Source organism: Benincasa hispida, chromosome 8 (genome assembly GCF_027475165.1).
Source record: "Benincasa hispida cultivar pf3 chromosome 8, pf3_genome.v1.1, whole genome shotgun sequence".
Lineage (NCBI taxonomy): Eukaryota > Viridiplantae > Streptophyta > Magnoliopsida > Cucurbitales > Cucurbitaceae > Benincasa > Benincasa hispida.
In genome coordinates, this window is record NC_143485.1 from 60,867,329 (window position 1) to 60,874,253 (window position 6,925).

The window sequence follows — 6,925 nt, forward strand, 5'->3', positions numbered from 1 at the left end:
GGAAATGTAGTAAAAAGGAGACAAGAAGAAAGAAAAGAAGAAGGTTGTAAAGTTTACGATCAAAGGATATTATGAAACTCTAGTTATAAGTAAGTTCGAGCAAATTTCGAGGACGAAATTTCTTTTAGGGGGGAAGAATTTGTAAAACCCGAACCCTAATTACTTCAAGTAAGAGTAAGTAATGTGATGTCTTCTAATGAGCTAAATGAAACCTTGTCTTAGGAAGGATAGAAGATGGAAGCAAGAAGAAATAGGCTCTTGGGTAGCTAAGTGTAAAAGTAGGACAAAACTCGGCTAGGCTAAGGAAGGTCATGCTTGATGATGGAATGCATAATAAGCATATGAATGAGACTATGCTATTTAATGAGGTGTAGTGCTGAATATTTTGTGAATGAAGTTAGAAAAAGGAAATTTGGTAAATCTTAGCCCTTCATCACCAATAGTGGGCCAGGTGGCACAAGGAGGGTTCATACTGGATTTCGGGTGGTAATATAAGCAAGAAAGTCGAATTCATTGGGTCGGTTTGGACAAACTACTTAGCCTATTTGTGTAATTCTAGTGGCATTCGAAAGTTCTATGAGTTTATTTTATGTGGCTGGGCTGCTGGAAGGAAAAATCATCGGAATAAGGCCAGAGAGGCAAAATGAAGACGAAGGGTTCATTTCTCAGGTGAATCTAGGCCATCAGTGAAGAATTAAAGCTCCAGGATGAATTACGTAGCGTTTTTAGCTAAAAATTCGAGGCAATATTGTTAACTCAGTTATAAACAACTTTGTAGAATGAAAATTTTTAAGATGAGGCCTGAAAATTGAGTTATATATTTTTGAAGTTTGAACTGGAAATTGTTGAACAAGCAGGCAGCTGCTTGAATTGGGGCCAATGATGAAGGATTGAATCTCGAGATCAAATGACAGAGAATTTTGAGCTAAAATTTTAAAGTAATGTTTCTAACTCAATTCTAAACAAGTTTGTAGAAGGAAGTTTCTTGAAAATGATTCTGGATTTCGAGTTATGAATTATTGAAATTAAAATAGAGAATCTGTGCATAAGCAGACAGCTGCTTAGGAAGATTAAGCAGGCAGCTCAAGAGCGAAAGTGAGCGAGAGCGAGAGAGAGCGAGAGTGAGCGAGAGCGAGAGAGAGCGAGAGCAAGAGAGAGCGAGAGTGAGCGAGAGCGAGAGATAGCAAGAGGAAGCGAGAGTGAGAGAGAGCGAGAGCGAGAGGTGGATCTCGCTAGGGACAGAAATCTCGTTGTTTTTGCACTGAGTCTTGCTGGTTTTGCACTGAATCTCGCTGGAAAGTGCCAAATCTCGTTGGGAATGGTAAATCTCGCTCATAAGGGTGGTCTCCTCATGTGGGTGATCTCGCTCATAATGATTATCTCACTAGTAATGCTGATTTTGTTGATAAAAGTTCCATTAGTAAATGAACTATTTGAAGTATTTTGCTAAGAATTCTAAGTAGTTTAATCGGGAATTATGTTCTTTCAGGCCAAGAAGAGCTAGGAGAGGCGTATAACCCGTTAAGAGGCCAACGAACTATGAGTGACTATGTGATGAATTGATGTTTTAACAATTTAGAAACCATGATTTCCTTGAAGTTATTTCTCACGCTAAGTGTTAAAAACTATGATATCTTTGAAGTTATTTCTCATGCTAAGTTTTTAAATGAAGTGTCAAGCAACGTGTTTGTGAAACTGTTTCTCATGCTAAGTAAAGCATATTTTTCATGGAATTGATATGATTTAAATATGTTATTTTGTCCAAATACTTTCAACATGTTTAAGTAACTCCATTTTATAATGAACTAGTATGATGGATGAACTAGTATGATAATTTGAGCACTAAGCCTTAGTATTCAACTAAATGTTTATGACTAGTTTTACTTAAAATGCGATACTGAAGGACATTTGAGAAGGTATTTTCCCAACCAGATGCCGAAGGACATTTGAGAAGGTATCTGACCAACTTGGTACCAAAGGACATTCAAGAAGGTACCGGACCAACTTGATTCCGAAGGACATTTGAGAAGGTATCTTAGCAGCTCGATACTGAAGAACGTTTGAGAAGGTATCTGAGTAGAAGTACCTAAGGATACTGAAGGACAATGAGAAGGTATCCTAGTCAGGTACATAAGGTACGACGGTACTCAGTTATAACCACGTGCACGTAAGTAATACAACGTCGAGGGACTGAGCAAAAGGGGTTCTCCCCGACTAAGGTTAACATTGAGGGTTAGAACTAGTAGTTCACTCTCAACTAAGGATAAAGGTAGTCGTATATTCTCCTAGGCTAGAAGGATAGTTTGAAATTTCTAATGCTTATGAATGTTTATCAATGCATGATGTTTACTAATGTATGAGTTTTCCAAGTATGTTTTCCATGTCTAACGCATGCTAGTGGTTTTACATGCTAGTTCAATATGTTTTAAGCCAACTTATTTCACAAAGTATGAAACATACGTTAGGGTTAAAGCTAAGGTTGAATGAAGCTTGACGTACTATGTTTTAAATACCTAAGGGTGCCAAAGTACATGCGTTGGTATTTCTAAACATAATGAATAAGGATACTGAAGGTAGGAAAGGTATCTGAATAAATGTACCTAAGGTGTTGACGGGTACATAGCAATCTCCATTTGTATGTAGGTGGATCTGAATGAGAGGCCGAGGTATGGGTCTCTTGGTCGATAATACACGTTGGGAGCTAGAGTAGTGTATGCTCGTTCTCAACTAGGGAATAATGATTATTATTGATGTTTAAGAGTTGTTATCAACGTTTATGTTTTAATGATGTTGCTTGAGGTGCCATCGGTATATTTAAAGAGATCGATGTAGGGATCTCTTCTAGCCATAGTTTAATGTGAACAGGTTGAGGTAGAGGTCTCATCTGGCCATGACTTGACATTGGGAATTGGAGCAGTGAATGTTCATTCTCAACTAAGATTTAGGTTTCAGATACAATGGTTTAAAAGATTTTATGTACACGTTTGTTTGGTATATTTTAAGTCTCAGTATTATGTTTTCAAGCTTTCAGTTTAAGCATGAGATTTACGTTTTATCAAGTCACTCATTGGGCTTCTAGCTCACGTTTTCAAATGTTTTCTTTCAGGTAGCGGTCAATTCCCAAAAGACTATTCTGCTGCTGCTCTGCCACTCAAAGAAACAGGTTGGAGGAAGCATAATTGAAGACCTATGTTAGTTAGTACACATGTGTCTGTCTAGTGACTAGTACTCTTGATGGGGCTCACTAGATTGTAATGTCCATGTATGAACAGTGTTGTGAAACCCTGTAGTGTAAATATGGTAAGTTTTGAGTTAATTTGTATGTATTCAGGGTTTGAGCAATATTTAACAGGTAAGATAGGCAGTAAGTGCCAGCAAAAGGATTGGTAACTGCTGACCTTTCCCACCCTATTTTTTTCCCGATGCCTAAGGAAATTTAAAATCACCTTTCCCACCCTATTTTTTCCTGACGCCTAAGGAAATGTCGTTGGCGTATATCTTTTTTCCAACGACGTTAAAAATGGTGTCGACATATATCCTTTTTCCCAAAGATAAATTTAGTGTCGGGAAAAAGGTCTTTTCCTGACCCTTTTAAGAGCGTTGGGAAAAACGAAATTTCTTATAGTGATAATAATTTTATATTAGTTTCAAATGAAAAAAAAATTGACATTAAAAGAGTATAATGAATTGAGTTATATTTTGCATGTATCGGAAAAAATCATCTGAGAAATTTTGTTCAAGAAAACATAAATTTGAATACAATTCTAAGATTCCATTATCTCAAATTAAAACATCATTGTAGAATTTGAAAATTAAAATCATCTTACGAATTATTAAAACTTATCTTGTTTATATATATTTAAAGAAAATGTATCCTCTCATATTTCTTATCTTGTTTATATATATTTAATTTCCAACTTTCATATTCTATAAGGACATCTTCTAGGTTGTATCGATCATTTCGATCTTTGTTTATCTATTTGTTTTAGAGTTCAATAACTTAAGGGGTGAAGATTGAATAATTGACTATTGAGATGACAATTACTACACTTATCTAGTGAATTTATGGTCAAATTGACGTCAATTATTTTGATTTGGGATATAAATGAATTAGTTTATTATGTATAATATATATTTTCCTACAGAAATATGTGTGTAATATATATATGTTTTATTATTATTATTTAAAAACCTATTGTTCTCCTATCCTCAGATTTAGTGAATAACAACAAAGTACAAAATGTGAATTGACAAAGTGTGATACGTTTCATGATCTAAGAGGTGCATTGACGTAATGCGTCATTACATAATCAACTAAGGATATCTTCTATTTTAGGTATATTTGTCGGAAATTTTCGTTTGAACTTAGTAATAAGATATTACCAAAAATGAACAAATCTATCTAAGATTTTGTAGGTTGACTTCGAAAGCATATCAACGATAATCTAAAAAAGAAAAATTATGTAGTAGCTTCTCTATAAAGATATTTTCTTATAAAAATAATAATAAATTTTCAATATTTAACTAAGTGCAATATTACATTCTTGACCAACATGAGCGTAGCTCAACTGACCTAAAGTATACATTCTCAACAAAGAAGTTAATTAGATGTTTGAATCTTTACCCTACATATTATTGCACTAATTAATAATATATAACACTAATGTATACATGTCAAAAGAGTCTCACAAATTTTTGAAGAGTAACAATAAAATTTTGAATAATAGCAAAAATGAATGGTTCATTGCATGAATTATGAAGCTTTTTTTTTTAAGGTGGAAAGGGCATTACAAAACCTATAAGTGGAGAGAATAATTTTATATTAGTTTCAAATGAAAAAAAAAAAAAACAAATGGAGTTAAAGAGAGAATAATGAATTCAGTTAAATTTTTGTTATATATGAAAAAAAACCATAATATTTGAAGGGAAAAAAAGTAATTAGACATGAATTTGAATACAACCAATTCTTAAAGAAATTCCATTCTCTCAAATAAAAAAATGATCTCACAAATTTGTAGGGAAAAAAAAGAATATCATCTTACAAATTCTTAAAGGAAAATTCATTTTCACATATTTCTTATCTCATTTACGGATTAATATCTAATTTCATATATAAGTACGTATTCTAAGTTGTCAATCATTAAAAAAAAGTTCAATAATTGTAAGAGTAGGAATTGAATCATTGACCTTTAAAATAATAATTACTACATTTATCTAGTGAGCTTATATTCAAATTGACATCAATTATTTTAATTTAGAATATCATGAATTAGTGTAATGTACATAGATCAAAACGAGGATAGTAATTTCTCTCTCTGTGTTTTTTTTTTTTTTTTAAAGAAGTCTATTATTCTCCTATCATTAGATTTCAGGAATGATTACGATAAAAAGTGAGATGTAAGTAGATAAAGGTGCAATACATTTCTTGATATAAAAGATAAATTAATGTAGCACATTATCATAAAATCAACTAATGATATCTTCTCTTATGTATTTGTTGTACGTTGGCTAGATTTGAAAATAAATCATTATAAAAAATGAACAAAATCTATCTAAGATTTTTTATGTCAACTTATGTAGCATATCAACGATAACCTTAAAAAGAAAAAATATGCAATAGTTTCTCTATTATAAATATACTTTTCATAAAAAATAATACATTTTGAAGAATTAACTAAACGCAATAGTATATTCATGACCAACATGAAGCATGACTCAAATGACATAAAGTATATATTCTCAACCAAAAGATTAAATAGATGTTCGAATCTTCACCCCACATTATTACGTTGCACTAAATAACAATACAACAATAATGAATACATGTTAAAAGAGTCTCACAGATTTTTGAGGAGTAAAGATAATAATTTGAATAAAATAAAAAATTTAAGGAAAGAGCGTTACAAAATGTATAAGTGAAGATAACAATTTTACATTAGTTTGAAATGAGAAAAACAAATGAAGTTAATGATGAATTAAGTTATATTTTGTTCGCATATGAAAAAGTATATGAAAGATTTGGAAAGAAAAAAAAGAAAAATATAAATTTGAATATAGCCAATTCTTAAACAAATTGCGTTCACTCAGATTTAAGAAATCATCCGAGATTTTTTTTTCTCTTTAAAATCATCTTACAAATTCTTAAAGGAAAACACATTTTCTAATATTTCTTATCTCATTCACATATTAATGTTCAATTTTCATTATTCTATAAATACGTGTTTTAGGTTAATCATTTTCATTTTTGAAGGGTTCAATAATTGTAAAGATGGGGATTGAACTATCGACTTTTAGATGATGGATCGTTATTTTGATAATCGGACTGGCCCATGAACCAATCCGTTTGGGCCATATTTGGATCGGCTAGTCGGGCAGACTCAATGAACTTATAATTGGATCCATCCATATATATATGCATATATATACTTGTTTATATTTATATTTTATATATTAAAAACGTAAATTCTTTTAATTTTTTTTTTAATATATTTAGATATATCGTAGTTTTTGGTTAACATAATTTTTTTAAAAGAATTTTAAAGCTAATAAATTTTTTTAAGACAACTATAAACTTAATAATATCAATATTTTTATAAAGAAACATTAATAAAAATATAAATTTAATAACATTGCATTAAAAAAATCTAAAATATACTTATATATACTTTTAAATAATTAAATAATTAATATTCAATGGGTTGATTTAATAGATGGGCTTAAGCTTAACCTAAACTCGACCCAAACTTTAATCTAAAGAGTCAAGCCTAGTTGGTCTATGGACTTAGCTATTAAAGGTTGGATCGGTTCAATCCAAGTCCAAACAAATGCCTTTAGGCCCTTGGATTGGGCCTTAATCAAACTTTGGCCAGACCGACTCAATGACGAAGGTGAATTATAGATCAAACTAACAATATCTTCTTTTTTT